This window comes from Octodon degus, unplaced genomic scaffold, assembly GCF_000260255.1.
Source record: "Octodon degus isolate 3935 unplaced genomic scaffold, OctDeg1.0 scaffold00084, whole genome shotgun sequence".
Classification (NCBI taxonomy): Eukaryota; Metazoa; Chordata; class Mammalia; order Rodentia; family Octodontidae; genus Octodon; species Octodon degus.
Window position 1 is genome coordinate 6,622,229 of NW_004524660.1, and position 12,759 is coordinate 6,634,987.

Genomic DNA, 12,759 nt, shown 5'->3' on the forward strand with positions numbered 1-12,759 from the left:
AGAGAGAGAGAGACAGAGAGAGAGAGAGAGAGAGAGAGAGAGAGAGAGAGAGAGAGAGAGAGAAATACTTCCATCCAGATTTCGAAGGACGGACTGGGAGGCCAAAGACAGCAGTACATGGAAAATGTGAATGAAGAAGTACACAAGGCTGGGAAAGACACCAAAGAGACAGCAGGATCCCCAGGAAACCAGAGATGCCAAAAGGGTGGAGCATCTGTAGGCTAATGCTGCAGATCACAAGAGGAGCCGACCCAAGAGAGATGCCGAGCGATCCGCAGTTCATAAGGCCGCCGTGAGCATGAGGCTTCCCGAGTCCTCTGGATCTCGCGCCTCACCAGCATGAGCAAGGCGTGCTGCAGGGGTAGCTGCCGCAGTCTGTGTGTGCCCTGCTGTGTTCCCGTCCTGTTGTCTTGATCATCCTAGGCCTATTTTGAGACAGAATGTTTCCCCTGTGCCATTTTGAGTCTCAAAACGGATTCTGATTTGGAATTTGTAAAGATCTAAGACATATTAGTTTTGAGGGCAATTATAGCTGTGTTTCTGCTTGCACATTATGATAGATTTGCTTGTACATAGGACAGATTTGAAATTTTTAATAACATATGAAATGCTAGTTTTGGGGGGAAGAATACTGGGATTTCCAGTTGTAGAGAGAATAGGTGGACTATGTTAAGTTGGATTAAGAATTACTTTCTTTATTTTGAACTTAAACATTTTTTAAAGATGCATTTGGGCATGAGTTCAACAAAGATTGAGAGTGAGGAGTGTCCATCTGATTGGATTTGCAGTCCACCCAGAATATTGATAGTCACCAATCTGAGTATGTCAGGCAGCTTTAGACTAAAGGGTGTTTGATTGCTGTTCACTTCCTGTGGGGCACAATTGCTGTGCTCGCAGCCATGATGAACAAAGCTGCTGTCCCTTGCCACCCCTTTCTGCCTCGGGGCCAGCCAACCATGAAGGGAATACCTGAAAAACCAGGACCCAACTCAACCACTCCTCCTTCAAGCTCTGGGTTTCAGCTGCTATGCCTCAGCCAGGAAAAAAGTTACTGTTGTGACCTTTTCTTTTCTAATTGAATAGCTGTGAGCCTTTTCTTTCTTTTTTGATCACAAGAACTATATAAAATTATGGAAATTATATAACAGCCTTCTGACTAACCAGTGGGTCACAGATGAAATTAAAGAAGAAATTAGACAGTTTCTACATAATGACATGCTGAAACTTAGGGAATGCAACGAGAGCAGTTCTTGAGGGAAATTTATTGCAGTGAATTCCTACATCAGAAAAAAAGCAAGCCCAAATAACCTAATGTTGGACCTCAAGCTTTTATAAAAAGAATAAGGTAGGTCCAAGGCACATGTGGAAGAAATTATAAAGATCACAGCAGAAATCAATGCAGTTGAGACTGAGAAAACAATATAAGTAATCATGATTAAAGAGTTGGTTCTTTGAGAAAAGTTACTACCAACACAAATTTTAACAATAATAAGGACATGTAAGTATGCATAGAAGTACATATATGTGCATGTAAGTGTATATTATGAATGTTTTATACATGTAATGATTTTATGTTTTTACATGAATGAAATATGTTTATGAGATGTGTTGTTCATTTACGCTTTGCTTATCATTTCGCGTTGTATTTTCATAATGGCTTGAACATTTCATTAATGCTTTTCTACAGATGTTGCTTTAGTTTTCATTGTTGTAAAAGGAATCACTACAGAAATTCTATTTAAAAGAATTGTACTTACTACTTCACGGTTTCCGTTGGCCAAGAATCCAGGTGCGGCTTGGTTGGGTTTGCCCCCAGGGCGTCGCGAGGCCGCGTTGACATCCGCAGAGCAGTGACCCCGCAGGTGCCTGAGTCCTCTTTCAGGCTCAGGTGGCTCGGCAGGATGCAGTTGCATGCAATGCTTCATCTGAGGTCTCTATTTTCTTGCTGGTTGACAGCTAGAGCCTCTCTCAGCAGCAAGAGGCTCCTCTCGTTTCCTGGCCTTGTTCCTTTTTCTCGGCCCTCTCAGGACACGGCATCTTTCACATGGTTAGCAGAATTATCTCTCTGCAGTGATCTAAAACACCATCCATGAAGTGGCGCACAGTTATCCTTTCCAGATTTCATTTGTGAAGTGAGTTGGCTTGTTTCCCATAATATAAAAGAAATAATTGAAGCGCCTGCTTAGGTAGATGCAGGGTGTGATTTGATCCCTGCCATGCCATGCCAGCCCCTCTCCTGGGCATGCTGAGACAGAGAATGAGACTGAGCATGCGGGGATTACACCTGTAATCCCAGTGCTTGGGAGACTGAACACAGGAAGATCACTACCAGTCCAATCTGTGCAGTCAGATCCTGTAGACCCTGTACTAAATACATTAAAAAGAGAGAGTTCACGTGTATTTTCTACTCTAATGAATGAAAGAGTCATTCTTGTTTTATGTTGCTTTTCTTTTAGAGGCTTCTGTTTAAAATTATAAAAATCTCAGAAAATAAAGATCACAGATTCTTATAATTTATTTTAATGATTAACATAGCATTTGTTTATAGTGTACAGGGTTTATTGGGGCACTGAGACACTCGGTTTGCTAAATCTAATTGTGAGGGTTCTGCCTTAAATATTTTGTCCAAGTATGCCTACCAGCAGTACATTATGTATTTCACCAACTCATAACTTCAGTTTTTACGTGTAAATATAAATTCTAGTAATATTGCATCTTCGCACTTATACAAGGGAAGAAATATGTTAGTGCATGACATTTTAATGTTATGGTAAGATTTCTTAAACGTCATGCACACAGAAAAAATAATAAAAATCCTATTTCATGAAGTACAACTATAAAACTGTATTACATGACAATAGTTGCAACCATATAGTTAAAACAAATGATCCAACTAGTTATTTTGTTTTGTTCTATCTTTGTGGAACCAGGGTAGAGGTTTTGTTTTTTTTTAAGAACCAATATATGCTGTGAGAAGCCCTCTTTAAGTAAGTATATTGATTGTTTAAATATTTAAAGTATAAAGATACATATCAATAAAATAACAGAATGTAAAGTACTGAAAAATTAAAAGAAAAAAATTTCTGTATTTTATCAGGAGATATTATCAATCATTTATATAGGAAAACTAAAAAGAATATAGAGAAATTAACATTAATAACTGAAAATGTCCCAAAATTTATAGACCATTTCATCCCTCAATAAACAAATAAACAGACATGTTTTTAAGCGCATACAAACAAAACTACTATAATAGAGTGCATTCTTGGTCATATTGCAAATATTAAATTAAAATCGAAACCCTGATAGTCTGTGTTAATATGATGAAACTAATATACTTAAGGAAGGTTAAAAATCTTCAAATATGTGAAAATTAAAAACTGGGATGCTGAATGTGTAGCACTACATCACGAAGGACCACACTGAAGCTCTTCCCAGGGAAACTGGCCAGAACTATTAAATATTCACATTCCAAAAATTGTCTTCCAACGAGTAGCAAAATATTACTTTACCTATTAAAGACCATTTATGAACATGAAGAAAGAAAACCAAGCGCTCAGACTCAGGGTGACTTTGCCTTTCACCCTCTGAGCTGAACGGGGAGAGACTCCTGTCTAGTCTGCTGCGGTGAAGAACAAAGGTCAGAGAAAGAGGATTTCCCTCCCTGCAGGAGCAGAGTGTCAGCGCGTTTGCATTATGCCGAAGGCCACACGTTCTGAGGAGTAATTCTCAGGTAATGAACTGAGGGGCAGAAGCCCCTTCGGCCCACCAGGATGAATGCGCTCCTGCAGCTGCTCTGAGCTCGGGCTAAAGTGGCCTTAATCATGTTTTCCTGGGGTCACCTCAGGAAACAGAGTCTGAGATCACGTCGGGTTCCTGACCACAGCACACTAATTGCTTGACTGCTAGAAGGGGAGTCACTGAAAGGAGGGTTGGGACTTTTTCTACCCTGAACTCCAAAGTTTTGAAATGTAAATTTTATGGAGGGAGAGAAATGGAACATAAAGTAGAGATTTTATGATCTACTCCACTAATAAAGTGTCCTTACTTGTAGCAGAGAACAATGAAATTCAACCAAAATTTTGATATAAAAGGCTTGTAAATTATACTCTTAAAAGCCATAATTTCGAGTTTGATCCCTGGTGCCACACAAATAAAAGCCATAACTTCAGTTGTTAAGGGTTAAGGATTTTAATAATTAGGGAGTTTAACAATTTTGGAAAAAGTATTTGTCATAGGACAATTTTAAAACTATCATTTTAAACTGCATCTTTTTTTTTCATTCAGGTTTCTTGTATTTGATAAAATTCTAGATAATTTAATGAGCTAAAATGACATTTGTCTTAAAAAGTCAGAAAATTAACAATGTTCTCATGTGCAAGGTTAAATAAGAGGTCGCTTATGCAATGAAGATGGTGCTCTTCACCCACAGCACTTGGGCCAAATCTTTACTGATTTTTCTGTGCCCAAAAGAATAGAAAAAATGATGTCTCAGTAAGTGAAAAATACTTATAAGTTATATTCACACTGTTATATGTTAATTATATCAGAATTTACAAAGAACAGGGCCATGTGTAAAATTAAGATAAAAATAATACTTTCTGTATTGTGTCACTTTTCTTTCCTGTTTTCATTTCTTAAGCTTCTATTCCACAAGTATAAATTACCTGCAAATTTTATAATTCACTGCGTGCCACACTTCACCAATGCATCGTGTCAAGGAGCGGAGGCGCAAAACATGTAACGATATTTACAGAGTGGGAATTCATTTTATGAATTTTTTAAAAAATTACACCATGACTGTGCGTTAACACAACAGTGACGCTGTGAACTTGGTGCATGTAAGTAATAGCACTGTTACTCTGGGGAGATGAAATATGACTTTTGCATTCATGTAAAAATTCTCAATATGTCACCAGAATGGATATCTAACTTCACATACGGTTTGAGCTTACCCAACAGTCTAGGTTGTTCATTACAATGCTGCAGATGGCCATGGTAGCAAAGCTGCAGGCATCAGTTGTCAGCTAGCAATAGCTAATAACTAGCTGGTTTATACATTGTGCCTGTGACTTAGTTCCTTACTAATATGGCTCCTTTGCTCAGAACCAGTGTATGGTGTGACACACCTGAGTGGTTTTACTTTTAAAGTGGGTGTGTTGGCATCAGAAAATCTACTGAATGCTCATTTTCAAAAAAAGTTATTATAGTAAGAGACGCCATATCACTAATCTCTTTTGAAATATTTCCTTTTCTTTTGAGCATGTGTGTTTCAGTCTTCTAGCCACTTTTTGAAGGAGTTCTGGAAGCCTCCTTCGGAAGTTTCCATAGTTGTACGATCAAGGTTGCCGTGAGCTCCTGAACAATCCGGTTTAGCTTTCATTGTCGTTTTGACTGAGAAGGAAGCAATCTTTGCCGATCTGATGAATGAAACAGAAGAGGAAATGCTTACTCTTTCTATGAGCCCAAACTTCCAGTCAGTGGCACTTGGCAATACGTTCATCAGAAGCTGAACACATAGAGAAAATGTAATCTTAATGCATCGTGGAGCATTTCCATGAGGAATAAATTGTGTCCATTATAGGAAAATGAATCTACCGTGAGTCTGAAATGTTAATTGATTAAAATAAATCTGACCACAGTCTTCAATATTGCATGACTTCTCTTAGATGAGGAACTGAAATATGAAGACAGATCTTTTGCAGAAGGAATGGAGACCAAGGAATGGAGAAAAGGAGGAAGCAGAGAAGTGGCAGAGGGTGAGGAAAGAGCAAAGGCACATTATGTACTGTTAACCAACTTCCCACGAGAGGTGTTACTATGTACTGCAAACGTGTACTAATAGAAAATAAAATTAGAAAAAAGTGAATAAAAACAACTAAACACCAAAGAATTACATGTAGCATAGTCATGCAGCTTAGATCTTATGCTTGCTGCTGAAATGTAACTTACCTAGGGACACATTCTTCCTTGTGATACCATCCAATTTTCACGAGACATGTGCCTCAAATCTAAACTTTTATAAACACTCCCACTCTTTCACTAGTTCACGTTTCTCAAATCAATGTCCACATAATCAGCCTACATTTTTACTTCTTTTGTTAAACTTCCTTATATTTACCTTTATTTCATGGGAATCAATTCCCAAATTTCAGCCAAAATTCCACATTTTTAATCATTATGGAATTCTCTCAAACATAAATGATAAAATCAGCTGGAAAATGCCAAGTTGGATATCATAAATTAATTGTGTGGCCCATAGCTATAGAATTCCTCAGTACTTAAATGCATATTCATCACTCTTCCATAAAGAATCAAAAGCAATTTACTAAGAGTTGAACATGTTAATATGCTTTTAAATTTTAGCAACTCCATAGGAAAATAGAAAAGCTAAAGAAAATTGTTATTTTGATTTCAAAGTGTATCAAAGAAGACAGTGTCATTTTGAAATTATACCATGAGCAACAGAAGTCTATTACAATATCAGCAGGGTAAAGGAACAATATTTTACAGAGTTATTATTTAAGCTAGCAAGTAAGAATGATCTCCTACAGGTACCTATTATACTTGAGCTGTTCAAAACTTGAACAGAAGCCCATAATATTAATTTCCCCCAACTCACCTTTATTATGTCCTTTTTCACTCTGCATCGAAGTGTAGTTTCATCTCTACACTAAAAATCCAGTGATTGCTGATGTGGTACAGCAGTGGTTGTAGTAAAAGGGGGAAAAATCAAGGGGAATTAGATCTTGGATTTGAAGTTGTGTTTTTTGACTAAAAAAAATAACTTTTTAGAATGGATTTCAATGCGTTTCCATAATAAAAAAATCAGGGTATTTACTTCATCCTTTGTTGCAGCCTTCTTTCGAGGGGTAATCAGCAAGACTGACTGTCGAGCAGGGCAGAGAGTATGACAGCTCCTTTGGAGTTCATGATGTGAATCTGTGATGCAAATGGCCAGAAAGTGTAGAAGAGAAAAATTCACTTTTGTAGAGGTAAGCTATAAAAACTGTACAGATTAACAACAGAAAAAGAGTTTACTAGTATGGATAGCTCACATTGTAGTTCAGAAAGCTTAATGATGAATGGTTTGTAAAACATGGGTTTGAATAAAGTCTTAGAAATAAATATGTAATTTGGCAAGATTATGTCTCCAAGTTGAAAAAAAAATAGAGGAAAGCCTGAAGATCTATCTCAGATGAGAGCTCTGAGTTCAGTCCCAGTATAACAAACAAAAATAAGCAAAACAGACTGTTAAACTTTGTGGGCACCAAATTATGGACAAACAAATATATGGAATAAGGAAATACAGAAGCTTTTGTTTGTCCAAGGTAAGGTCATCTGTTCTTTTGGGGGTATTGTATGGACATCAATTATTTTCTCATTTTGGGGGCCATGACAATTTCCTAAAAGGAAGACTTGTATTGCTGGCCTCATTTTTCAGAAATATCTGATTTAAAACAAATGAGGGATGCTATATAATTCTTTCTGCATTTATTGAATATTGTTCCAGATTGACATAATTGCTATACCTAAGAGTCACAAACAGATGTGATAAATTTTTCTTTCATATAAAAGGTAGCAAGCATCAACCTAAGAATCTTCTAATCTGTAGATTCTGATCTACTGGTTTTGTGGCTTCCTGATTTCTTCAGATAAATATTCCCAATGAAAAGTGACATAGTTACTTTTCTCTCACTGCTGGGACAAAATACCCAACAAACAAAATTAAGGAAGTCAAAGTTTATTTAGCTCACAGTTTGTTCATACTAGGAATGATCAAAGGCAGAGTGGCTCATAACAGAGAGCAGCAGTTCATGGTGGTGGAAGACAGAAAAGAGCAAAGAGAGGAGCCATGGTTGTGTCAGCTGACAAGCCTCTCTCCCTTCCTTATGTTGTATTCAGGCTATGAACCCCAGGGCCAGTGTAGCACTTACACCCATAATCTCTGAATCATGAGGTAATCACAGACTCTGGAAACTTTCCCTTGACTTCATGAGGCTGTGGTGGGACATCTAGTCACAAATCATGATATTCCATTCCTTGACCTCCCCAAAATCATGCACATCCCTTTATGCAAAGGGTATGTTAGTCAATCTCTAAGAGTTGACAAAGCCTTAACAGTCTCAGCACTGCTGCAAAGTGCAAGTCCCAAGGATCTTCCAAGATCTAAGCAAACTCTTAGCTGTGAGCCCCTGTTCAAGTGAAAATTAAACACTTCCCACGTTCAATGACACAAAAAAGGCATTCCCATTTCAAAAGGAATGCACAACAGGATACCAAGTATTGGGACCAAAGAAAGTCCAAAGTTGCTTTGAAGAAGGGCAAAAATTAATTCCTATAGTTCCATGTGGAACACTCAAAGAAATTTGTGGCAGACTGTGAGCTCCGTGAGGCTCCCCATTATGGCACTTTTGGTGGTAGCTGTCGCAGCTTCTCTCTTAGGCCCGCTTTCCTCTCTCCTTACAACTTTCCTCAGATGGGGGCTGGGAGATGGCTCATCCTCTGCCCTCTAGGGGGCTCACTGCCTGACCTCCCAGGAGGTGGAGGCCATCTGAAATCTTTTGAAATCTAGGTGAAAGCCTTTTTAACCTCAGAATTCTTGCATTCCACGTGCAACTAAAACCAGCGTCATGAAGATGATGCCAAGGTCCACTGCCAGCTGGAGCACTAGACAGGCTTTCTTCTCTCTTGGCTACAGGGTAGAGTCCCTGGACCATTGAGAACCCTGACCCTAATTCAGAGGAACAAATTCTCTATGCCAGCACCATTATGGGACCTTGTGTGGCTGCTGCTGCCATCTGGAACATAGTACTTTGAGGATTTCTCCTCAAATCAAAGTTAGAGAGCTGACCCCAGGAGTCCCTAAAGCCATTAAAAGATTTTAAGGACATGGTAATCTCATCAGATGAATATTCCCAATGGAAAGGTCATACCAGCTTTTGGAATATTTAATCTTCTTTGATCATATGATCTTAAAAATAAGTCTGTACATTTTAAGAGCAAAAGCATCTTTTTTTTTCTGACTGTGAATATTTGCATTCTTGGGTTTAGTATGACTCCTTTGTGCTTGTCACTTATTGATTGCCTGATTGTGTATTTTAAGTGAGATAGGGTTAAATGCCAAGTTCTTCAGGTGGCATCCTAGTACTGATTTGTCTTTTAGTCTGTTGAATCTGGTAATGTGGACCTGCCCTGCTCTTTGTCATTCACCCCCTTTAGATTCTTTTGAAATAATGTGTCATATTCACCCTATGCTTTGTAAAATTTAAATAGAAAAGAGACATTTTATGATATGAAAAACTAATGGCCCCTAGTTTTCATAGTTGTGAAAAATTTTAAATGATATAGTTAGAGGATATATTTTGTAATTGTCAGAGAATACATATATTAACAAACAAAATGATGTCAGAAATGACCAAGAAAATAAATGCATTGACATTGGTGCATGAGAATTAATCAGGTATTTGTTTGTCTGTCTGAAACAGGATTTCATTCTATATTCCGGGCAGGCCTTGAATTTGTCGTGTAACCCAGACTTGCCTAAAACTCATGAATTTCCTCTTCTGCCTCCAAGCTCTAAGGTAACGGGCATGGATGACCAGGCCCAAATACACTTCACATACTCACAGTAACTAAAAATATCTATAATTGAAATTTTAAAGAATAATACAAAGCTGGAACTTGACCTTTAAGAAAATGATGCTGCATTTTATTGCATTTTTTCTTTGATTTGCTATTTGTTCTATCTACAACACTTAAAATAATTTACATAAAAATGATTTGCTTTAAAGCACTTTGTGTGATGTTTGTGTCATCACATGTGCCTCTACTGCAATTTTAAAAGGGATTTAGTGTCTCAATATATTGCTAGATACAAAATATTCTAATCTTTTATTCCAGATTTTATTGAGTCCAATTCTGTACAATTTCTTACAACTTATTGACTGAGTATTGCCTTAAATATTTACAGAAGTTTTTTTTTGAAAACAAGTTTAAAATGAGTGGCAATTAAATAGAACACACTATATTTCTACCATAGATGATCTTAAATTTGGGGCATATATTATGTTAGAAATCGTAAAACTGTCACACTGTCTCATTTTCTGTTGTACGTAGTTGTTAATCATTTCAATATTATGTTTCTTCATTTCAAATAGGAAAACAAGAAAGTTCTAAAGGACAGCTTTTCTGTATTTCTACTTTCTAAACATGTGTGATTGTTAAAGGTTACTATTTGCTTGTAGATATTTCTTCTTTCAAAAAATATCTTGAGTTAAATAATCTCTCCTTTTTTCATCCTGGGATACAAAGTGTCTACCTGCTCTGGTCTACACACATCTCTCATTAGAATTACAGAGATTCTGAAGCTCCAAGGGCAGAGCACACATAAACAACAAGGGGCCGGGGAGATGCCTCAGTAGAATAAGCGCTTACCTGGCAAGCACAAGGGCCTGAGTTCAATCCCTGGCTCCGTAAAAAAAAAAAAAAAGAAAAAGAAAAAAGAAAAAATAAACAGCATGCACTGAAGTAGTGCCATCCTTTATTGCTTCCTTCAAATATATCCCATGACAGTGGAAATAAAAGAAAATGACACTCATTTTCAAAGAAATCTGAAAGGAGTCATCTGATGTTTACAGTTTTACGAATTGCACTTTCATTGGAATAAAAGTCAAGGAGAGATAATCTTACTAAATCAATGCTTCATTTTGAAGTGTTTGTTTGTTTGTTTAATGTTATTTGCAGTTGGAAGAAACACAATCCAGTGGTCTGAACCTAAACTTCAAATTGTTTAGTTAGTTTGTGTAGGGAGTTGTGACAAAATCCTTCCTGAACATGTGGGCTCTCAGAATTAACAAGAAGGTTTATTTTTGTTTTCTAGGATTCTTTTTTAATTTTATAAGAAAAAGTGAAAGGGAAAATCAATGAAACAGATAAAATAGCCTTTAGATAAGGGAAAAACATTTCTCAATCTTATGCAATTGTCACAACTTTTAAAATTATGCTTAATACATTATTAATTTTATCCAAGAAAATAACTCAGAAAATTAGTTATCTTTTCTCCACATGTCACATTTGCCCAAACAAGTTAACGTATATCTTAACGAACCTTATTTCTGAAGGAACTCACCACCAAAAGTGTACCTCTCAAACTTAGAGACACAGTTATCTTAATTTTAACAAATAGGAAGTTCAAAAACATGAAAACCTACTTTAATTATCTAGTGAATATCCATATTTCCAAACATGGGTGCGTTAATGGCTCTATTTATGTTTGTCTTAATTTTCTCATCAGCAAAGTGGAGATAATATTATCAATTCTCTATAGCAGTTCAAGTGATTCAGTAAACTGTCAATGGAAAGAAGTAAATTCAGAACAAAATAAATTGTCTAAAACTGCAAATCACTCATTACTACTTTTCATTATAAGTTATCATCTCATCTCAGTCATAACTTGTTAGGCTCTGTGGTAGGTACTAAGGATATAAATGAATATTTAAAACTTTTAAAAAAAATATGCCCCTGTAAAATTTGTGCATAAAACATTTTTGGAGATAGACGAATAAACATAAATGTTGAATAGTCAATTTTACATATTAAAAGCTGACAATGATTGTAGAAAGGAAATTATTTTTGATGTGGGATCCTAAAACTAGGGGAAATTTAGGAGTAAAAGCTTCAGAGCATTAGAGTATGCTCAGCCTAGGGGATGTTGACTGATCTGAGGTTCAGAGTATGACTTTTATGAAGCCTTAGCTTGTGCAACTAGTTGATTTACATTTATCTCACAAAGAAATGATGAGCTATTGAGTTTATTAAATAATAGTGAAAGCAGTTCTATTGTTCTTATTTCCTTCAAGTTTAATTTTTTAAAAGAAAAGTATCTGTACTATACTTCATAATTACATTCCATGTGAAAAGTTGGTGTATGTATGTGACATATCTTAGTGCTTTTTTTATTCCCCTTTCCTGCTTTTCCCATCCCTCCATCTTGTGGTGCCCTTTTCATTTGTAAAAGATCTACCTCCCTACTTCCTGTTATCTCCCTCCCTACTTCCTGTTACCTGCCCTCTACTCCTCATTATGTGCCTCCCTACTTCCTTTTATCTGTCTCCTTGCTTCCCATTATCTAGCTTTTGTTTCATTCTTTATATATGGGCTCTTGATATAAGAGAAATAGTGATAACTAAGCATTCACCTCTGATATACTTCACTTAGCATTATAGTCTTATTGTGCATTGATTTTCTACATATGACTCAAATGTGTCTCTCTTTATGGTAAACTAGTACTCCATTGTGTATAAATAGCATTTTTTATTTATTCTTCTGCTTATGGACATATAGGCAGCTTCCGATCTAGTATGAATTGCACTGCTATAAACATGTGGATGCATGTGTCACAGTAACAGGATATTTTATCACTTGTGGAAAGATACCTAGAATGAGAATACAGGGTTGATGTGTAGTTCATTATTATTATTATTATTATTATTATTATTATTATTATATTACTGGGGTTTTAAAACAAATTTCATGACCATGTTTTCTAATAAATAAACACCTACATAACATGAAATAATTTTCTTTAACAATACCTTTTCTCTCTTTAAGTAAAGGGAGAAATTTGTCAAGCACTTATATCAATTACTTTTTTTTAAATTTTTTTTTTATTTATTTGAGAGACAGAGAGAGAGAGAGAGAGAGAGAGAGAGAGAGAGAGAGAGAGGGTGTGGCCAGCTCAGCCCACCAGGGGGCGGG